The sequence below is a fragment of the Danio rerio genome, chromosome 23, assembly GCF_052040795.2.
Source record: "Danio rerio strain M-AB ecotype USA chromosome 23, GRCz13ab, whole genome shotgun sequence".
Classification (NCBI taxonomy): Eukaryota; Metazoa; Chordata; class Actinopteri; order Cypriniformes; family Danionidae; genus Danio; species Danio rerio.
The window spans coordinates 41,508,225-41,533,153 of NC_141043.1; the positions used below are offsets into that span (position 1 = coordinate 41,508,225).

General features: G+C 33.2%; 1 long non-coding RNA gene across 1 annotated transcript in view; it reads right to left on the reverse strand.

Annotated features, from left to right (window-relative positions):
* Positions 1–24,929, reverse strand: part of LOC137489144 (uncharacterized) — a 34,489-nt gene that overhangs the window by 4,279 nt on the left and 5,281 nt on the right. The window contains exon 2 of the long non-coding RNA XR_015524094.1: positions 1,212–1,405. This is a non-coding gene — a long non-coding RNA (uncharacterized LOC137489144). The remainder of the gene's footprint in view (positions 1–1,211; positions 1,406–24,929) is intronic.

Consider the following 24,929-nt stretch of genomic DNA (forward strand, 5'->3'; position numbering starts at 1 on the left):
GAGTACTTTTTATAAACAACAAACCGAATGCATCTTCATTTTATATTACTGGATATTTTTACTAGACTACTTTAAGAAAATAATTATGGTTGAAAAACTCACCAAGAAGCACACTGCCTGTTTAATCCAGCCTACTTTACATATATTGTATTAGTTTTGTTTTTGTTTTTTGTAAAGAAACCCAAACTAAACTAAATATATGGAATCTGCTCATTTTTTATTATTTTTATTACGTTTTATGGTTATATTAATTATGTTGTTTTTTTTTATTCAATTACTAACTTTATTTTTATTAAATGATCTAATTTATTAGCTGATTAGTATTGGATTGTGCATATTGCGTATATTAACACATTAATTCATTACATTTTTGTTTTATTATTTTTTTTAGATGTACTTTAAACTTTAGCTTTTGTTAATAGTTTGTGTTATTTGTTTTATTTAGATTTTTTTTACATTTCTAGATTTTCATTAATGTTACTTTTATTATTCATTTATTTGATTATTATTATTATTATTAATTTTGTATTTATAGCATTTCGTTGTTTTATTTCTTTGTTTGTTATTTATATTTTATTTTTATTAGGCTGTTAGCATTCTTTTTAAATATTTTTTTACACTAATATTTGTAAAATGTAATATAATTTTTAGATTACATTTTTTTATTAGATTATTATTAGGGTGCTAGATTGAATATTTTTGTATTATTTTATTCTAGTTTGATTGAATTGTTTTAATTTATTGTTAGTTTATTTATGGAGTGAATTATAGTTGTAGTTATAGTTAGTAAACTATATAACTATCTATTTAATAGATAGTGTGTGTGTGTGTGTATATATAAATATATATATATATATATATATATATATATATATATATATATATATATATATATATATATATATAAATTTTTTTAAAAATAAATAAATATTTATGTATCACATATCAAACCAGCACATCCTGTTGAATTTCTTTTCTGTACAGAAGATCAGTTCTATGTTGGCATATTTTTCATTTCTCAAAGTCCATCATTGGGGAAATTGCATTCTCCCTTTGAGCATAATGAACTGCAGACAGGAAGTTATTTTCAAAGGTGTTTTCCCAACTTCTGCCATCTCACATACACGTAAAGCAGTTGATTTCAACAGAATCCTCCCTTTCTAAAGCACTTCTTCAAAACTCTGCCATCAGCAAGATGATGAGGTGTTAACCTTAAATAAGCCTGCATGTACGCAGTCAGGGATCCCAGCTTTTCACCCCCACTGTCTGTCGCGTCACGTCAAACCGCATGTTTCCATCTCAAAAGCTCCACGATTTTCACCCTCAGTGGAGGATTTGCAGGACAAAAGAGCCTGAAACATTCTGGCCTGTTTACTGGCACATTCTTCCTCCTCCGGGACGGCTTCTGCAGAAAGCAAAACTTGTGTTAGAATCAGAGCTGGAATGCTTGTTTAAATAAGCTGATTCGTGAAGAGATTAGATTTGATCAGATTTTTCTCTTTTTTTTCTCCACAAATCAAATAACAAATACACATAGATATGTAACTTCAACAAGTTGTTAGCATTTCCATTTTATTTATGGTTTTGAAGTGCATTATGGGATGTTGATCTCTGCTCTGTCGACTTTTGATGCTGAAGATTCAACTCCACAGTTTAACAAAGTGACTTTTGTTGACATTTTAGTCGTTTTAAATAATAAAATGTTTAAGAAATAATATATAGACATAAATAAGGCTGTCAAATAACAGGAAATGTACAACACCAAACCAGACAATATACTTTAAACTATTACAAATGTTAAGTCACTTTTTTTTAGGGTAAAAGTTGTCAGAAGAAAGATTAAGCCCCCACAATTTGATTCAAAAGCATAAATAAATGGGGAAAATTAACCACTTAAACTCTGCTGCTATTTGGGGATTTCTGCCTGGATTTTGCCTACCCAAATTTAAAAGCTTCCCAAATCCACTTGCAGAGGTGTAAATGCAGAAATTTGGTATCATTTTAAAGAAAACCCTTTGAATTTTCATAAAACACCATTGAAAGTGTTTAAAATAACTGTATATGTCGTCTGTGTTATAATAAACACCTAAAAAAAAAGGCGCTTTTTGTATTTTTATTTTTTTTATAAACTCAAATTTGAAAGTGTACCTTTTAGGTTCTGTGTGGTCTACCGTGCTGTAATTAATTTTGTTGGTTCCTGCACATGTCTGTAATCATAGGAAAAAAGAAAAATGTCTCCACCATAATCTATGCAAAAGTTATTGTATTCCAACTGATGAGAGATGCTATACAAGCCACAGAGACCGATCCTTGTTTACATATTTCACTATTCTTTTGTTTGATCAAACATAATTCACTGTGTTTGGACCAAATCAGACATATTAAAGGATTACTTATGCACATCACCTCAAAAACAGAGGAGAATGGCCCTGAAGCGCACAGCATAAGGTAAGAGATGACCGCTGTCTGTGCTATCTGGGGCTGCTTATTGATCATGAATGTATTGTTTACATTTCTGCGCCATGGAAACACCACAGTTCATTCAACAACTGTTTGGCATATGAATATAATTCAGTAAAAAGAATGCAAGAACTGTATGAGCACCGGCAAGAGCTTTCATTTGAGCTATAACTTGTACATGTGTCATATGAAAAAATATGACAATGAACCAATATAAAATACCTAGCTCAGGTATCCAAAATACTGTTTATTTAAGTGTAAATAACTTTTATACAGTAGATTTAAAAATTAAAGTGATGGATATGTGCATAAAATATAGATTCCACACTTTCAAACGACACCACTTACGGGGGTCTGGTGCAATGCTAGCCCTTTAAATCTGAAAGCGAAAGTCGATGACGTCACAGAAACATGAATTACAAAATACAGAAAACTGCTAATTTATGAATTTTTTTTGCTGTGCCGTTACTGTATATTATATAAAATGATGTATTATATGAACATACAGTGCTCACCATTAGGGTTGTAACGGTATGATAATCGTCTAAAACAATACCACGGTTTGACGGTTTCGCGGTATACGGTATGTTACAAATGTTACAAAATGATAGAACAGTGAAGCAAATTTGACTTTTTCCAAATAATATATTTTTAGTTACTATAAACAACACCACTTACAATGAACAAATAAAAATAAGAAAATAATAAATAATGTGTCAACGTCCAAATAAAGTCCAAATAAACATGGTGCAAATCCTCAGTAAAAAATAGACATAAATATTTACTATACTATAAATAGTTAAATAACGAAACTAGATTCAATATGGAACATCCTTAGGTTTTATGTGCCAGCATGGATATGGTTGTCTGTGGATATGGATATGGTTGTCTGCAATGCAGACAAACAGCTGCACCTTCATTTGCGTCTTTTGAAAACAGCAAGAGCAGCAGTTCGTCTTTGCTGTGTCACTATTTTGTCATGTTTCTGTGCTGCTGTGCATGCAAAAGTACTTAGTATGAGAATTATTTCATGCAAAACTTTTTTTTTTGCGTTTTATTTAGCCGCGCATAAATGTATGCCTATCTCTCATTCCGTGTTGTTCAAAAAGCTTGGTCCACAAACAAAAGCGAAACCTATGCTTATTGGTTGTGATATAGCGAGTTTGAACCAATCTGGGCATGGAGGAGGGACAATGCATCAATGTATCATGTCTGGTTTGTCCGGAGACACAGTGACGAGCGTTTCTTTGTCAAATCAGTGTTGTCAAATGTTGATGACGTAACCGCACTGATTCCGGAGCCTCTGAAAGCCTTCTCTCCGCGAATGTTATGTGATACAGCACTGGAAAGCTGAGATTCTCTTCTTTATGCCAATCTTTGAATTGTATGAATTGGATCAGCGGATCAAAAGTTATTAAACATTTAAGAGCAATACTTATTTTTAGCCGCGGGCGGCTGTCTCGGTCTTTAAGGGTTAAAACCGTTGATATGCAATTGTTCATGGTATGATAATCGTGCACGTTCAAATCGTGGTAAACCGTCATACCGGTATATTGTTACAACCCTACTCACCATATATAAGTACGCCCCTCACAAATCTATCTTTTAAATTCATATTTATAATAGGAAGCTATACATTATTGTATTTGTGCATATACATTAGATTAGTCAATACTGAAGCCGAATCTGGAGCTTATCTAATAAAATAACTTACGATAACGGTCAAAAAACTAGCACACCCAAATTGATATGTAATAGAAAAATATAAATACAAATTTAAAAAAGAGAAAAAATCATAAGAAAAATTGAGTTGAAAAATTTTTGCAATATTTTGCTTGAATTTAATTGTATTATCTTTCAATTTCTAAATATGCTTGGTGACTAAAATATTATTTTAATAAATATATCTGTTTAATAAACCTGTTTTGTTCAAATGCACCTAAATACATTGCCTTTATTCACTGAGAAATGGATAAAAATATTCATTTTCAAAATGGGGTGTATTCAATTATTCTGAACACTGTATTTATATATAGTTTTATATATAATTTTATTTATATAGTATTTATATATAGACTATCGAAACAAAATATAGCTTTAAAGGGGCTAATAATATTGACCTTTAAATATTTTTAAAAAAATTAAAAACTGCTTTTATTCTAGCCGAAATAAAGCAAAAAAGACTTTCTCCAGAAGAAAAAATATTATCAGACATACTGTGAAAATTTCCATGCTCTGTTAAACATCATCTGGGAAATGTTTAAAAAAGTAAAAAAAAAAAAAAAGAATCAAAGGGTGGTGAATAATTCTGACTTCAACTGTATATAAAAAGGCAACAGCATATCCCAAAGTATCATGCATCTATTAATCAAACTCAGCTTTATTGTCAAGTCAACCACATGTACAGGACATACAGAGAATCCAAATTGAGTTAGTCTCAGACCCTATAGGTGCCTAACATAAAATATTAATACAGAAAGTAGAATTTTAAAAAGAAATTACAATAAATACAATTACACATATAGTCAAAAAGTAATAATAATAATAATAATAATAATTTGTAAACAACACAATTACACTTCAGGGCACTATTAGCCAATTATAGAGGTGCTTTTTTATTAGTTATCATTTAAAAACGGAATTTCCTCTGCCGAACAGAAGTCATTCAAATCAGATGTAGCGTATTTGTTCGTAAAGAAAACAATCATGCAAAATCTATGAATATGATGTTGGTGTGGTTTTACTGTGAGGCATTATGTGTCTAACTTGTTGCCATGCGGTGTCTAAGGAATTCTGGTCGTATTTAATATGTTGCTATGAGGTTGTTCGAAAGTTTGCAGTGGTTTTAGCATGTAGCATGTGACTGTTAAGCTGTCCTGATAAGTCGCTATGTTGTTGCTAAGGTGTTCCCAGTGGTTGCAATGTGGCTGCTCATCAGGCAAAGTCCGTTCTTGACTGTGCTGGACTTATTTGTCTGTTTAATAGGCAGTGGGGAAAGTAAAGTCAAGTAAAAGTACCGTTACTTGCGTAAAAAATGTAGTAGAATAAAAGTATCTAGTGAATATTACTCAATGTATAAGTAAAAAGTAGAGCTTTCAAAAGTATTCAATAGTAGTGAGTAGTGAATATTACGCTGTAGAAAGCTGATGCATTTATATGTAATTTGTGGATGTGTGTAAACGTAACATTCTGTAGTGCATTTAGGTATTGCCCAGCAGGTAAACAACGTCTTAAGACGTTAATATTAGGTTAGATTTAAGTTGTGATGTCAGGTGACCAAAATTCAATGTCTAGCCAGCGTCTAAGGACAACGTTTTTTGATGTCCAATAATGGCGTCAAATGATGTTGATGTTTGGTTGATTTTTGGTTGTGTTAGAAAGTGACTAAAATCCAATATCAAGCCAACATCTTAAACCAACGTCATATTGACGTCAAATACTGACATTTATTCATCAGGTATGGCAACCAAAATACTTATGATAGATGTCATAGTATGGTTGGGATCGATAGACGATGCCATCATCCATCGCCGATAGAAATGACAATGGTGAGCTGGCATTGCGATCCTCTGCCCCGCCTCGTCGCAACAGCAACGCGCTCGCGAAAAATACACACGGCCCCATTTACACTAATATGTCTTAGATTTAAATTAAAAACGATCCACATCCACACTGACGTTTCACCTATAGCATTTCTGAAAAACCCTCCTTCCTCATTATACCACTGAAAACGCACATCACATGACCACACACACACACACATACTATCATGCGCTGCAGCGTACGTGCTCGTCTGAGCTCCAGCAGTCAGCGGGTGCTTTGAGCACAAAATCGCAGAGAGCTGTTTAGGTCTCGCGTCTCACTATAGTTGTTTACTATGATATGTAATTGATCTTGTCTCTATATAACGACTCTTCAGTCTTTTCAATCTATCAGGTGACGTGTCACAGCGTCAGTACACTGCTTCAGTCGTTCACTTTCACGCTTGTACTTAAAGTAATTTTAGTGAAAACCTCAGAGACTGTTGGTTGGTTCCTGTTGGTTGTGCACCATTTTTATCAACCAAGTTTGTCGACGCCGATATAATGCCACAGATCACTCTGCCTATTCATGCCAGAGTCCTGCGGAAAAAGTGATTGACAGGTGGGAATTTGTGTGTAACTTATCTTTATTTATTTATGATTTAGTTATGGGTAAAACAAAGAATATACGGGTCTGGTAGTTGAAATGGTAGGCTACAAATGATTAATTCGTTATGACTTCATTAATTATTCATAAATAATTAATTCACCACCGCCTACGACGATGATGCCATCGTCCTTCGCAATGTTTTATATTAGACAACATACGATGCCAAATTAGTCGACATCACCCAACCCTACGTCATAGTGGTAACGTCCACACAACGTCAAGCTATAACAGGCCCGGATTGGCTAATCGGGAGGACCGGTAGAATTTTTTGGCCGTGAGGTAACATTCCCTCACTAGCTCCAGAATCTGTTGCTCTCAGCAGTCACACTTTTTAAATTAATTCATTTATTTGACCACAGTCGTCTTATTCATTATCTTACCGCAGCTTATTCATACATAACCAGCCTGCAGGTTATTGATGATATAACTCAGATGAGTCACCTCTCAATATACAACTGCTGTGGTCCAGTGGTTAGCACTTTAGATTCGGACACTGCCGACTGGGGTTTGATCCTAGTCTGAGGATGTTTTTTTTTTCTTTTTTCATTTTTATTGTTAAGATATATAATACTGTTAGGGTTGTTGAACATTTAAAGTTCTAAAGCAGCTGTTTTCACAAAAAAGACATGATATTGTAATTAGAAACTGAATTGGAAATGACCTTATTTTAATATAGGCAGTCGTGAACTGAGGTGGGCCGGTCTGAGGCTTGAAACTCCAGGGCTGAAGAGGAGTCTCACTCCGGCCCTGAGCTGTAACATCATTAGACGTTGATATTAGGTTGATTTTATGTTGGACGTTGGACATTGAAGTCAGCCTGACATTGGGTTCCGATGTCGACCTGATTTTCATTTCCAAAGAAAATGCAACGTCCCCATGACGTTGGGACGTTGGGGTACAACGTCAGTCTGGCGTCATGTTGACGTCCTGTCCCTGCTGGGTGTTACGGCTATTATGGTCATCATACAGTAAACATCCGTCATCTTGTCATCAGTGACATGCATCTCAACAGTCTCTGGGTCAATGCGTGTAAAGATTTTAAACATCTTCTTGGACACTTTTAATGCTTCCAAACAGTTTGCTGCAATTATTAATTGACCATGTCTTGAGGTAGTTCAGTATGCTGAGATTTTCCTTCTATGTGTGATTTGATTGGTCAGGAATAACAGGACTGATTTTTCTAATCCTCATAGACAAGAAATAATAAAGTAGTGACTGCAGGCTGAAGGAAAGTAGTGGAGTAAAAGTACAGATACAGCACTAAAAATGTACTCAAGGGAAAGTAAAAGTACACATTTATAAAACTACTTCGTACAATTCCTGAGAAAAACTACTCAATTACAGTAATTAGAGTATTTGTAATAAGCTACTTTAAACCACTGTTAATAGGACAAACGCTTGATGACGTTAATATAACATTAATATTGGCTTTGAGGTTAGTAAGTTCTCATCATTAGTTGTAGTTATACACACTGATTAGTATGTGGCTGATGCCCAACAGCCAGCAGTCAAAGCAGGACAATGCAGTCATCTGCTCCTGACAGACACACTAACACAAAAGCAGACTTCAGTAAACTCCACAAAACACTCTCTCTAAGCTGCTAACACACGTGTGTGCCCTCTGCTCAATACACACAGTTATAGACTCACAGATACACACAAGCACATACACACACAAATATCGACTCGCACGCATACACATACACGTTTGCACACACATACACAAATAAACACACTCACTCACACATACACACTCTCTGTCTCCCTCACTCACACACACACACATAATACCACCATTAAAGAGATAGTTCACCCCCCAAAAAATAGTTTTGTCATCATGGATTCACTTTTCACTCATCATAAACCTGTCTCAGTTACTTTCTTCTGCTAAACACAAAAAAGATATTTGGAAAAATGTTGAAAACCTGTAACTGTTGACCTCAATAGCATTTTTCATACTGTGGATGCCAATGTTTTCCAACACTTGCAATACTAATAAACGTGTTTGTTTTCAGCAGTGTATTCCTTTTGCTTTGCTTCACTGCAATTTTAACAGCCATTATGCAAAACTTGCAGAACTTGTTTCATGAAATGTCATTAAGGCAGCACACATGGAAAAAACACTATAGAGATTTATAGGAAAACCATACTGTAGTAAAAGTGTATTATACTGTACATATTATAGAATTCTAACAAAATAAGCATATTTTATTCATAACCTACGATTATATATATAGAAATTTACAATAAATAAATATTTACAAATTTCTTAAATCAAAAAGAATTTTCTAGACAAGTAAAACACATTCTATTGTTTTCAGAAATATCAAATCAAGTTTTTCCTTAAAACATCAAAACAATCCTGCCAGGTAAATAAAATAATCTTGTTTCAAACCGAAAACAGAGTTATTATTTTTTTTTAAATCCTTCTTGATTTAAGATTTTTTTTTTAGATATTTGGAATAGAAGCAAGACAGGACATTTTTTCCAGTGTAAAAAAAATGTAATTTATGTATCATTCATATTCATATATATATATATATATATATATATATATATATATATATATATATATATATATATATATATATATAATGATAAAGCATATATATTAATAATGTAATCGTCAATCAGTCACAACAACATCAGTGATAGGTATAAGTTACCTAAAAAAAAAGTAATACATTTTTATTGCAATTGTATTTAAATTACATTTGAGGTTTTTACCTAATAAGAAATTTAATAACCTGACTCAGTACTACTTTAAAATCCATATACATTTCAATGCATCGACAATACAATTCAACTAAATTATTTCTTCAAATTTAGAGTCAAACAGGGCTTTTTAACTTTAATAATAATGATAAAAAAACAATAAAGAAAATTCAAACACTGTAACAAAAAAGTCTCCGTTTTAAAGTAATGACACCATATTTCATATGTATAATATGTAAAATCATAAAATTGTTACTCAGTTCATTGTTTCTTATAAGCATGCACAAATCTTAAAAAACAAATTTTAGATAAAAACAAAAAAATATTTTTCTGGAATTAATATATATCAGTGTAGGCAAGTACTAAATAAATAATTACATAAAAAATTACTAAATATATACATTAAAAGAACATTAACATTGTAAAGAAATACATTAAAATAAGTGAATAAAAATAATTAATAGAAAAATATGATTTAATAATAAATAAAAAGTAAAAAATAAATAAATATTTAAGATTAAAATGAATAATAAAATAATTTTAAATACACTTTAAATGAATAAATACAAAATAATAACAATGACTTTGCTTCTCTGAATATATTTATTATACAGTATTTAAATACAGATATATAAGTAATTAATTAAATGACCTAAAATTGAAAAGTCATTTTCAGCTATTTAAATACAGTGTATATTTACTTTCTAAATAATTACACCCAACTCTAGACCACATGTTTTTATTATTAATTAACCTATTAAACTAAGTTTTTATTTCAGTTATACAAGCTCCTTTAATCCAGTTTAATGTCAAGTTAAAATGACTCCCAAGCCTAATTTGATTCAGCTTAACATAAGGCGAATGTCATTCTTTGGAGTGTAATCAGTGACTACAGCCATTCTTTCTCCAAACGTTGTGATGATGATGCCTTCTGCCCTACTTTCCTCCGTCATTATTGGCTGACCGGCCATTTGGCTTGATATTATCCCCAGGGGAACACAACCCCCCTCTCAGCAACGCAGCACAGCGCCGGACATTTATTAGGACTCGCTAAACTGCAGCTTATTAGGAAGTGCAACTATACCACAAACTATCTAGTAGGAAAGTTTTCTGTTTATTTACGGTTATGAATTGCATTGTGGGATGTTGATCTCTGCTCTGTCGACTTTTGATGTTGAAAATTCAACTCGACAGTTTAACAAAGTGGCTTTTATTGACATTTTAGTATAATATAGTGTGTAAGAAATAATATAGAGAGAGAAATAAGTCTGTGAAATAAGAGAAAATGTGCTGGCAGTTTATTACAAGGGTTTTTAGTGGAATATACAACACCAACCCAGACAATATAGCACTTTAAACTATTAAACATGTTCATAAAAGTCCCTTTGCGAACGTTTAAAGTTAAAAGTTGATGGAAGAAAGATCAAGAATGATGACTTCCGCCTTAGGTTTTTAAGGTTGGGTGTAATCATTTATAAAGCAAATATACTGTATTTAAATAACCTTTCCACTGAGAAAGTAAAGGATTACTTTTCAATTTTAGGCCATTTCATTAGTTACTTATATACTTGCCTTGAATACTGTAAACATATTCAATAAATCACGTTAGAGGCAAAGGAATAATCGTATTTCTTTTTTTATTTATGTATTTTTTTTATTATTTATTTATTTATTTTTTTCTTCTATTAATTTATTTTTTTATTTTAATTTTTATTTAATTAATTCATTTTATTTTGTGTTCATTTATATATTTTAATGTATTTTTAATGCATATGTGTGTGTGTATTTGTAGGTACGTGTATGTTTATGTGCATTTATGTGTACACTACCTGACAAAAGTCTTCTCGCCTATCCAAGTTTTAGGAACAGCAAATAATAAGTTGACTTGTAGTTGATCATTTGGTATCAGAGTTGGCTTATATGAAAGGCAAAGGCCTCTAGATTACACTTATTTTACCAAAGTACCATTCCTTGATTTTTAATTATTTAGTCATGACAGTAAGGTCTGACTTTGCTTAGACGAAAGTCTTGTCACTTAACAGAAATAATGTCCAGTATAGAATATACAGAGCTTGGAGGACTGCATCCATACATCTCTGCAATGACTCAAATCACTTATTCATAAAGTCATCAAGATTATCAAGATTCTTTGGATTCTTCTTAAAGGCCTCCTTCTTCATCTTACCCTCAGACATGCTCAATATTGTTCATATCTGCTGACTGGGCTGGCCAATCCTAGAGTATCTTGACCTTCTTTGCCTTCAGGAACTTTGATGTGGAGGCTGAAGTATGAGAAGGAGCGCTATCCTGCTGGAGAATTTGGCCTCTCCTGTGGTTTGTAATGTAATGGGCAACATAAATGTATTGATACCTCAGGCTGTTGATGTTGCCATCCACTCTGCAGATCTCTCGCAGGCCCCCATACTAAATGTAACCCCAATCCATGATTTTTCCTTTACCAAACTTGACTAATTTCTGCGGGAACCTTGGGTCCATGACCCACAGTAGATCTTCTGCAGTATTTCTGATGATTGGGATGCAGTTCAACAGATGATTCATCAGAACAATCTACCTCTTGCCACCCTTATAAATGATCAACTGGAAGTCAAGTTATTATTTGTTGCTCTTAAAACTGAAATCGACGACAAGACTTTTGTCAGGCAGTGTACACTAGATTATTTGTTTATATATGAAGAGTTCAGATGCAAAAGCCGTGTGAAATTTTCTTCTATAATGAGCATTTTTTAGAGACTCCTATTAATATGTTCACTAATTTCACATTAAAGGTAATGAAAAGCACATATTCATTGACATAAAAGAGAAATTACTCATCTTATACATAGTAATCTGAGAAAATTAATAGTTTCAGGAGACAATTTCAGATGGCACTAAAATCTACATATTTTTGTGGTTTCATTCACGTTGTATTATTTGAGGAATATGTAGTATAACACTCATCTTTTTTATTTTATTTTCATTATTTTTGTTTGTTTGTTTTCTCTCTCAGTGCTGTATTGGGTTGACCTTGGGTTCAATATATTTTTTTTTTGTTATGTACACAAGTCACGAGATCAAAGTGTTAAAAAAAAAAAACTCCAGACGCACCTAATCTCTTTTACCCTGATGAAGGCAAGGGTTTGCTGAATTGCGTAGCTGCAGTTTTTATGGAATAGCCATGCCAATAATGGCTTTTTAATATTCATTTCACATTTTTAAAGTGCCTTGGACTTTCTTTTGCTGTTAATTCAGATGAATCTTTTACCCAATGGGCACCAATACATTAATTAAGCTACCCCTGAGGACTTTTTGTTTGATTTTAGTTTTTTTTTTACTTTGATATATATTTTTCCAGAATAATTCTTACTTATTTTAATTAAATTTGATTTTTAACTGAAGGTTAGATTTGTCTGAGATTTGTGCATGATTATAAGAAACAATTCAATTTAAAAGCATAAATAAACAATAAAAAATACAAAGTTAAATCACAAAACTACTAATTTAGAGGGTTTTTTTAGAGCGTGGATGGCTGAGATTAAGTTGGATACTGTGGTAAAGCACATTTAAATGAAAGTCAACAAAAGAGTCATTTCCTCCTCACTGAGGCTAATCTGAGCAGAGTAAACAAAGACACCACGGTATTGATGAGCGCTAATGTAATTGTTGTGAAACTGCATCACAAAAGAACAATTTTCACTCTGAGGTTGCTGATTTTAGACAAAGAGTTACAAAGAATTGGACAATGAAGTCAAGGGAAGGATTTGTGAAGTGGAAAAGCTGAAATGTGTTTGTTTTAGTTACTAAATTGATACATGATTTATTGTGTAGCTTGTGCTGTTGATTTGAAACAGAATATTATGAATGGGAGTTGATAAGACTGTTACTATATTTGAGTAAAACTTTCAAGTTTGCTAACTGGCATAGATATATTTAAGATTATTTGTTATGTTTGTCTTTATTGTTTATATGTGTTATGCTATATTATATTTCTTATGCTATATTATATTTGTTTATTCTATAGCTAGTTAACATCAATATGTTCATTATTTTAGTATAATTGACATATTTCTAATTTTTACTTATTTTTTTAAATGTACGTTATTTATTAGTTAATATATTTATTATATAATCATTACTATTTGCCTTTTGGTTATTCCAATACATCAATTAAAATGCTTGAATGAGAATTATTTCCCTCTCAACTCTAGCTTAAAAAACATTTATTTTCTTTTAATTATTAATTTTAATTCTGTTAATTATTTATTTTAGTTATTATAACTAACACAACAAATTTAACATACACAACTTTTTAATTTCAAAATCTGTTATGGCATTTAGTTTTTAATGTCATATGTTTTTAAATATGTGGAAAATCATTTCAAATTATTTTACTGTTATATATCTTTCTATTACTATATATATATATATATATATATATATATATATATATATATATATATATATATATATATATATATATATATATATATATAATTATATATAATATATATAATTATTAGCCCCACTTTGAATTTTTTTTCTTTTTTAAATATTTCCTAAATTATTTTTAACAGAGCAAGAACATTTTCACAGTATGTCTGATAATATTTCTTCTTCTAAAAAACGTCTGAATTAAAAAAAAAAACTTTTTAAGGGCAAAATTATCAGCCCATTTAATCTATTTTATATATATATATATATATATATATATATATATATATATATATATATATATATATATATATATATATATATATATATATATATATATATATAGTTGAAGTCAGAATTATTAGCCCCCCTTTGAATTTTTTTTCTTTTTTTAAATATTTCCCAAACAATGTTTAACAGAAAAAGGAAATTTTCACAGTATGTCTGTTGATATTTTTTCTTCTGAAGAAAGTCTTTAAATATTTTAAACAGCATTTTGAGGTCAGTATTATCTGCCCCTTTAAGCTATATTTGTATTTAATGGTCTACAGAACAAACAATCATTATACAATAACTTGCACTAACCTGACCCTAATTAACCGAGTTTAGCGTTTAAATGTCACTTTAAGCTGTATAGAAGTGTCTAGAAAAATATTTAGTCAAATATTATTTACTGATTTTTGAAGTGGAAAAGCTGAAATGTGTTTGTTTTAGTTACTGAACTGAAAAAGAATATTATGAATGGGAGTTGATAAGAAAGTTACAATATTTGAGTAAAACTTTCGAGTTTGCCAACTGACATAGATATATTTAAGATTATCTGTTTCGCTGTAGTATTTATGTTTGTCTATTGTGTTTGTATTTGTTATGCTATATTATATTTGTTTATGCTATAGCTAGTAAACATCAATATGTTCATTATTTTAGTATAAATGACTTCTAACTTTTACTTGTTAGTTTTAGTAATTTTGCTGTTTTTTGTGCATTATAATTTTTTTCAAATGTAGTTTGATTATTAGCAGTTAGTAGTAGTTTTCATTATTATTTGCCTTTTAGTTATTCTAAAACATCAATTAAAATGCTTGAATGACAAGTGTTTCCCTCTCAACTATAGCTTAAATATATATCGTGGTCATCATGGCAAAGATAAAATAAATCAGTTATTAGAAATTAGTTATTAAAACTATTAAGTTATAGAAATGTGTTGCTCTCCATTACACAGAAATTGGGGAAAAATAAACAGGGGGGCTAATAATTCTGATTGCAAATGTATGTATGTATGTATATATATATATATATATATATATATATATATATATATATATATATATATATATATATATATATATATATATAACAAATAGCTTTTTTCATCTATATTAAAAATAGTGCTAACAAAAAAAAACATTATTAGTAATAGTGAAATTAAGTAACTAATATTGGCAGTAGAAGCGTTTTTCATTGTTAGTTCATGTGAAGTACTTAACCTTATTGTAAAGTGTATTTATGTATTCAGCAGCAGCAGCAGCAGCAGCCTTCAGTCTGGGTCTGTGAGTGGTCTTTAACAGGGTTTCATCATCCCAGACATAATAATGTCATTGGCCATTACTGGCTGCCCCAAAGCCTTTGTGATGTCAGAACAATAGGAAATGAGCGGGAGGCCTCTGTGTCACATGTGCTGCCTTTGATTAACATTCTAGACTTGTTTGTGTGACAGACACTCAGAGCGGAGCAAGAATAGTCTAGGTGAAAAGCAGTTCAGCACAGTTTGACCCACATCTTGACTTTAAAAATGATATTAATGACTACAAGAACTACAAGTCAATGTAAAGGTCTGTTCACAAGAAAAACAACAACATTAAAGATGTAATATAGTGATGATTATATACTTTGAACAACTGTTAACATACCTATAGAAACTTTCCACAGCACAAAAGGTTCTTTATAATGTAAAAAAGGCTCCTTATTAAAATGTTCTTTACATTAACAAGTTTACGTATTCAGTTTATACACTCAAAACAGGATTTTTGCTGCTTGTTTAAACTGCGGAAACTTAATTGTTTTATGTTCAATCTATTAAAATTTGTAAAAACAATAAAGTTAACCTAATCGATTTGTGTTGGGACAACATGAAGTTATTGTGTGTAATTATTTAGTGTAGTTTATATTATGCAAACCTGACTTTTCCCCCTCAAAATTCTGAGTTTACATCCTAAAATGTTGACATTCTCTGACCCCCGAGTTTGACTCACAATTCAGACTTTTTTTATAATTTTAAATTTACATCCAATAATTCTGACATTCTCTGAACCCTGAGGGAAAAAAAATAATTATATTTTATTATATTATTTTATTTATTTATTATTATTTATATATTGAGCTTACAACACGAAATATCTGACTTTTTTCTTAAAATTCCAAGTTTATACCTAAAAAATCTGACTTTTTTCAAAAAATTATGAGTTTGTATCTAAAAAAACAAACTTTTTTCTCAGAATTCTGAGCATACAACACAAAAGTTTGGACTTTTTCTCAAAATTCAGAGCTTATATCTAAAAAAAAAAAAATCTGACTTTTTTTTAGAACTCTAAGCTTACAGCTAAAAAAATTACAAATTTTCCCCTCAGAATTTTGAGTTTATGTTGGCTTGTTATTGCACCGACATGTCATTGTATCAGCGTATCATTGCTACGGGTGTCCTGAGTTGAAATCCCTGCTCATGGATCATTCCCAATCCTGTCCTCCCTCTCTCTCCCGTTTAACTTTTTGTCATTTTATTGTCTTGTAAAATAAAGGCAAAATGTTAAATCTTAAAAATATTAATTTTACACTTCCCAAAATTCTGACTTTTCATTTCCCTTAAACTTCAGCACTTTCATCTTACAAATGTGACATTTTTTCCTCAAGATTTTGAGTTTACATCAACTATTTCTGACTTAAATAGAATTCTGAGTTAACATCTTAAAAATCTGCCTTTTTTTCTCAGAATTTTGAGTTAACATCAAATATTTCCGACTTTCCCAGAATTATGTGTTATATTTAATAACAAATTGACATTTTTTCAAAATCAAGTTTGCATGCAATACTTCTCTTGCAGAATGTACATCTCATGAATCTGACTTTTTTTAGTTGACATTCAATAATTCCAGCTTTCTATTATTACGAGTTTTATCTCACAACCTTTTTTTTTCAAAATAAAGTTGTTGTTTTTTACATCCCACAAATCTGGCATTTTTCTCCGAACTTTGAGTTCACATGCAGTATAATAATTTTCTTGCAGAATAAGTTTACATCTCACACATCTGACCTTTTCCACAAAATTGACACAACAGGAATCTGACTTTTTTTCTCGGTTTTTAGTTTACATTCAATAATTCTGACTTTCTATTATGAGTTTGTCTCATGTCTCACAAATCTTTTTTTATCAAAATACTGAAATTACATCTTACAAATCTGACATTTTTCTCAGAATGTTGAGTTTACATCAAAAATTTCGAATTTTCGTCGAATTCTGAGATTATATCTAAAAAAAATCTTAAATTTTTTCTCAGAATTTTGAGTTTACATCCAATAATTCTGACTTTCTGTTATTATGAGTTCATCTTGCAATTCATTCTTAGTCACTTTACTCATCAGGAGTCAGCACAGTGGAATGAACCACCAACTTATCCAGCATATGTAATGTAATGTGTATTTATATAGCGCATTTATTGTGTATGGCCGTACACCCAAAGCGCTTTACAATCTTGAGAGGCGTCTCTCCACACCACCACCAGTGTGCAGCATCCACTTGGATGATGCGACGGCAGCCACAGCTTGCCGCACACCAGCTATTGGTGAAGTGGAGAGACATGATAGACCCAGTTCGGTGGAAGGGGATGATTGGGAGGCCATGATCGTTAGGGCCGATAGAGGGACATTGGCCAGGACACCGGGGTTACACCCCTGCTCTTTCATGAGAAGTGCCATGGGATTTTTAATGACCACAGAGAGTCAAGACCTCGGTTTAACGTCTCATCCGAAAGACGGCGCCCACTGACAGTATAGTGTCCCCTTCACTTTTACTGGGGCATTAGGACTCACACAGACCCCAGGTTGAGCGCCCCCTGCTCACTAACACCACTTCCAACAGCAACGTAGTGTTCCTTAGTGGTCTCCCATCCAGGTACTGACCAGGCTCAGCCCTGCTTAGCTTCAGTGAGTAACCGCTCTTGGGCTGCAGGGTGATATGGCTGTGGCTTTAAACAGTGGATGTCCTTCCAGCTGCAACCCAGTACTTGTAAACATCGATACACGCTCACACTACAGCCAATTTAGTTTATTCAATTCACCTATAGCGCATGTCTTTGGACTGTGGGGTAACCGGAACACCCAGAGGAAACCTTAAAAATTCTCATATTTATTATGATTCATATTTATCTTATAATTTTGCCCAATTTTATTGAATTCTGATTGAATTTCCTCAGAGTTTATTCTCAGTGCACATCTGCATCATTATTATGGTTTGTGATGATTTTTAAAACAACATCTTCATCAATATCATTGTATTCATTGTACATGTCGTTTCAGATCATGATAGCGGCACTGGCTTCCAATATCATCTAGTTTGACGTTCAATATTTACCCCTGGCAAACATGTTTGCGACGCTGTGAATTTTGAAAGCATCTTATAGGAAAGGAGATGACATCAGACCTTTGCTAATATCTCCCCCTTAAGGTCTGAGTTCACACTGTGCAAATGATATCATCGAAAAGTGTGATCATCATATAAGTAAGTGATAATGTACAGTCAGATGCTCATTATCACAAAGATGAACCCTGACACATCCTCACTAGAGTTCATTTTCTGATAATGATGACTTTATCATGATCACATTTACATGGCTGCTTTATACACTTTAAAATGCTTCAATAGGAACAATTTTGTCAAATAAATTCTTCTTTTTATAGACATTTACATTAAAGTCTGTGTGAAATCTAAATTTACAATGTTTATCTTGCTAGCTCACTTTTTAAATCTTGAGATGAACAATCCATCTGTGGAAGTTAATCCACTAAAAAAGTATTTTGCATGTGTATCAGTGAAAATTTGTGTTTCAATTTTAGCAATCAATTCGATTTCATGTTGACGAGGAAGTCAACTTGACGTAAGATTGAAATTGTACCCCCAACGTCGTGGGGACGTTGCATTTTGCTTGGAAATGAAAATCAGGTTGAAGTCAGAACCCAATGTCAGGCCGACATCAATGTCCAACGTCCAACCTAAAATCAACTAAATATCAACATCTAATGTTGTTACAGCTTGACATTGTGTGGATGTTACCACCATAATGTCAATCAAACGTTGGATTTTGGATGCCATACCTGATAAATAAATGTCAGTGTTTAACATCAATATGACGTTGGTTTTAGATGTTGCCTTAATGTTGGATTTCGGTCACTTGCCAACACAACCTAAAATCAACCAAATAACAATGTCATTATTGGATGCCAAATTAACGTCCTTAGGCGCTGGCTAGACATTGAATTTTGGTCACCTGACGTCACGACTTAAATCTAACGTAATATTAACGTCTTATAGAAGTGTCTTGAAAAATATCTAGTAAAATATTATTTACTGTCATCAGGGCAAAGATAAAATGAAACAGTTATAAGAGATTAATTGTTAAAACTATTATGTTTATAAATGTGTTGAAAAAAATCTGCTCTCCATTCAACAGAAATTGGGGAAAAAATTAAACTGGGCGGCTAATAATTCAGGGGGGCTAATGATTCTGACTTCCACTGTATATATTGTTGATTTATTGATGTTGACTTCCAAATATGAAAGAGATGATAAAGATAATGATATACATATACAGTATGGCATGACATAAAGTTGACAGGGTTCTTTTGTCTTTGCCATGATGACAGTGCATAATATTTTACTAGTTATTTTACGCTAAAATAAACTTTTCAAGATACAAGAGCTGCGTCCCAAATGGCACACTACACACTATGCACTCATGCACTATGTACTTATGCACTTACACACTCAGCAGGATAGTATATGTTTGTAGTGTCGTGACAAATGTCACACAAATTTGTGAAAATTCAAACCGTTTCCCTGATGACGTTTGACGGTTGCCAAATCAGTGAAATAAACAACCGAATTATCAAATAATACCTGCCGTGAGTATTGCCGCATTCACCATCGGGAGGCGCTATAATCACTCTCGAAGGAGAATTTTGCTTTCACCATCCAAAATAAATAAAGTTATCCAACATGTGCGCCCGATAGCTCCGCCCCTTCCGCTACGTAAGCAAACCTGCGGTCGTTGAGTGCGTGAAGTGTCCATCATTACACACTTCATTTTAGCGGCTGAATGAGTGCATCATCCGGGTAATTAAAGTGCATTTAATGTTTTTAGAGTTTTCAGTGTGAACTCGCTTTTTACACTATTTATACTACAAAATGGCGTAGAATAGTGCATAAGTATGCGATTTGGGACGCAGCTTAGTATTCAGCTTAAAGTGACATTTAAAGGCTTAACTAGGTTAATTAGGCAAGTTATGCCGAGTTTAGACTGCATGATTTTCAAACTAGTCGTGTCACAGATGTTTTCACACTGCATGACTATCTGGGCTAGCGTTTCGTCGCTGCTTTGTTTACACTGCAAGATGGTTCAGCGACATGGACATTCACATTGCATGACTTTACTATAGGTAGAATCGCCGACAACTTCGTCCAAACTATGTCTCACAGCCAAAAACATGTAGTATATCTTTTGTTATTAACTACATAATGAGAAAGAAGCCTTTAATGGGGTAGAACATGTACATGTTTGCTCACCTGGGTTTAAAGGGAATTAGCCATTTCTCCTCAACTTAAGTTGATAATAAACTTTCTGTATGAAACGTCAAACCTCCACTAGTTTTTCCTCCATTTCGTGGGTCCAAATAAACCGAAAATGAGCGCTTTTAACTTCTCGCCCAGCCTCCCGCTGGCCTGCAGCAGGTATACACACACGCACACACAAGTGAAAGCTGCTCTCTCATTGGCTGTAGGCGATGGCTGATGTTATTTTCAGTCAAAACTCAATTCACACGGCATGATTTGAATCGCCGACAGCTCCAGATATTTAGCACGCCAAACATCTCGCAGGCATCGGCGACTCATCGGCGATTCTCTCAGATCGCGTCTTTGATCGTTCATACTGTGTGATTGTCACTCACGTGCACGAGCAGCGATTTGCCTGTGATTTCAGGCATTTGTCGGCGATTTCTCAAAACCTGTCGGCGAGCCAAAATCGGGGCTAAAATCACGCAGTCTGAACTAGGCATTAGGGTCATTATGCAAGTCCTTAGACAACTTTGGTTTGTTCTGTAGACGATGGGAAAATGCAGCTAATAAAATTGACTTTAAAAGTGTTTTAAAAGTAAAAAAAAAAAACAGCTTTTACTCCAGCCAAATAAAAAACTTTCCCGCAGAAGAAAAAAAAAAAATTATAGAAAATATTGCGAAAATGTCCATGCTCTGTTAAACACTACCTCGGAAATGTTTGAAAAAGAATACAAATTTTACATTAGGGCTAATAAATTTGTCCTCGAGAGTATATTGAAAAACATACATATACAACAAGCATCCACATACATACATAACAACAGATGTACATGTAGTGTAGCACTGTGCACTTGGCAAAGCATTGTCAGAATTATCATGAGTTTGATCATCAGACATTAACTGAGCTCCTGAACGCTCTTTTTAAAGGCTCTGTTTTGTAAACTTTCCCTCGTCCTGCTGTGTAATACTTTCTATTAATGGAAATCAGCGAATGGTAGACTTAAAGGGATAGTTCACCCAAAAAATGAAATTCTGTCAAAATTTACTTTTACTTTCTTTCTTCTGTAGAACACAAAAGTAGATATTATGAAGAATGCTGATAGCACTCAGGGTGGCATGGTGGCTCAGTGGTTAGCACTATTGCCTTACAGCAAGAAGGTCACTGGTTCGAGTCCTGGCTGGACCAGTTGGCACTTATGACTAAATTGTCCATAGTGTATGTGTTTGAGTGTGTATGGATGTTTTCTAGTACTGGGTTGCGGCTAGAAGAACATCCGCTGTGTAAAACATATGCTGGAATAGTTGACGGTTCATTCCAATGTAGCGACCTCTGAAATAGAGATTAAGCTGAGGGAAAATGAATGAATGATATAGCACTCATTGGCTTCCATACACTGTAAAACCCAATAAGTTAAGGTAACTCAAACCATTTGAGGAAACCGATTGCAACAAACCATTTATGTTCAAAAACTAATCCTAATGAGTACTGTGAACTTAATCCACTTGAGTAAATTAAGCAAATTGAGCACAGTAAAACCCGATAAATGAAAAGCAATTAAACCAACTGGGTACTGTAAAACCCAATAAGATAAGGCAACTCAAACCGTTTGAGGAAACTGACAGCTACAAACCATTTGAGTTCAAAAACCAATCCTGAGTACTGTGACCTTACTCTATTTAAGCTGAAGTAATGAGGTATTTAACTCATTACCATTAATACTGAGTTCAAAATTCTTTCCAAATGAGTAGAATTAACTTTTAGTACATTTTGAGTTAACTACACTCATTTCATTTAAGTTGACTGTTAGGTCTTACAGTGTACGTATTTAGTTTCTATATACTATGGAAGTCAATTGGTGCCAGCAACCATAATCATTTGAAAAACTCTTCTTTTGTGTTCAACAGAAGAAAAAAAATACTCATAAAGATTTAAAATGACATAAGAGAGAATTATATATGGGGTAATTTCACTTTTGGGTGAACTATCTTTTTAACTCGTGTGTAATGTTCAAACTGACTACCCTTTCGTTATGTTGGGGGCTGTTTTAGCCCCATTGACTTCCATTATAACCACATTTTTTATTACAATAACCATACGCCATATAATAAGTCTTTATTGTTGGTGGTTTTCCCTGTTGGGAGAAGGTAAAGTTTGTAATTCTTACTGTTTATCATCAGTTGGCTCCATTAACTCTTTAGACAGGCCGGTGCAAAAACGTTTCTGGCTTTTATGTGAAGATTATAGTGTGTGTTTACATATGTTTACTATGTCTTGAGAGCTGAGCTGCTAATTTTGATTTTTTCAGTCGCATCAAAGTAAGTGTGCAAAGGTCTCTCTCTCTCTCTCACACACACATATAAACATACAATATTCTCCATATGAAAGCCAGAAACTAGGCTATTTTGCAGTGCAAGTGATAATTGACAGTGAAAATGACAAATTTTACCTCTTCCCAACAGAAAAAACCACCAACAATCAAAAATGCATATGTGGTGTCGTGCCTTTGCAATCAAAACATGTCGCTATAATGGAACTCAATGGGGCAAAAACAGCCCCCAGCATAATGAAAGTGGTCAATTTGCCCACAGTGTATTGCTGAGTGTGCGACGGTAGTGCTGTCGCCTCACAGCAAGAAGGTCGCTGGTTCGAGCCTCGGCTGCGTCAGTTGGCGTTTCTGTGTGGAGTTTGCATGTTATCCCTGCGTTCACCTGGGTTTCCTTCGGTTGCTCCGGTTTCCCCCACAGTCCAAACACATGCGCTATAGGTGAATTGGGTAGGCTAAATTGTCTGTAGTGTATGAGTGTGAATGAGTGTGTATGGATGTTTTCCAGAGATGGGTTGCAGCTGGAAGAGCATCCGCTGCGTAAAACATGTGCTGGATAAGTTGGTGGTTCCTTCCGTCCGGATTAATAAAGGAACTAAGCCCATGAAAATGAATGAATGAATGAATGAATGAATGAATGAATGTATTTTTAAGTTTTTGGAACATTTCAAAGCATTTTTCCAAAATATGCATCAAAATAAGATTTGACACCAAAAGTCATTACATTTGTTGAAACACAGAGAAAGTTGTGGCTAAATAAAGACTCAAAATCAGCCCAGATTGGATGAAAACATCCCCAGCAGAACACAAGGGTTAACAACTGGGTTCGAGACGTCAGTTAGCGTGCGGTAAACATTTAATCGAACAGGGCTTCTGGAGATGTTTGGACAATTACTGCTGCTGAACAGAGACTGGTGTGGATTTGTTGACTGTGTGGCCCTGCTGACAGCTGTGGGCTGCAACTGAGAGCCTCTCTCTCAGAGAAATGATTGCAATAGAGCATTGGCCTGTAAGCCAGCATTCAGAGCACAGATGAATGGGAACCATACAGCATTGCACTGCCTGGACTCTCTTCAATGGAATTACTGTAGCTACAAGAGAATGGGAGGTTTGACTTTGGAAACAGAAATTAATAGTTCCTGCCAAAGAAATCTTTTTATGATGCTAAAGTTTTTTTTATTTTGTGCCAATAATCAATCACTCATTATTCTGGTTTATGTGTTGATTGTTTATATAGAAAATTATTAATGTTTATGTACAGTAGTTGTGATTTACTCAAACCCATAATTACAAAGCGAACATTTCAAGTGGTTTATTAATTTCTTTCCATATGTGTTTGTAAATAAAATGTATAGATGTAAAAATGTAGATTAAAAAAGAAATGAAAATAAAGAAACCACTTAAAATTTTTTCTCTGGATTCAAGATTTGAACCGTACATAGAGCTGACTTTTTCCAGTCCAAAAGCTGTCCAAAAACGGTCAAAATATTAGATTATTCATTCATTCATTTTCTTTTCGGCTTAGTCCCTTTATTAATCTGAAGTCACCACAGCGGAATGAACCACCAACTTATCCAGCACATGTTTTACGCAGCGGATGCCCTTTCAGCTGCAACCCATCCCTGTGAAACACTCATACACTCTCATTCACACACAAACACTACTGACAACTTTAGTTTACCCAATTCACCTGTACCGCATGTCTTTGGACTGAGGGGGAAACCAGAGCATCTGGAGAAAACCCGTGCGAACAAAACTGAAATTAACCTAGTTACTTTAACTGTTATAATGTTTAACCATACAGCAACCAACATGAGCAGTCATAGAACCACAGCATAACCTGATCCCAACAAAACACTGCCCCCCTCTCAAAAATTAAAAATTAGTAGCCCCCCTGTTTATTTTTCCCCCAATTTCTGTTCAACGGAGAGCAGATTTTTTTCAACACATTTCTAAAAATAATAATTTTAATAACTCATATCTAATAA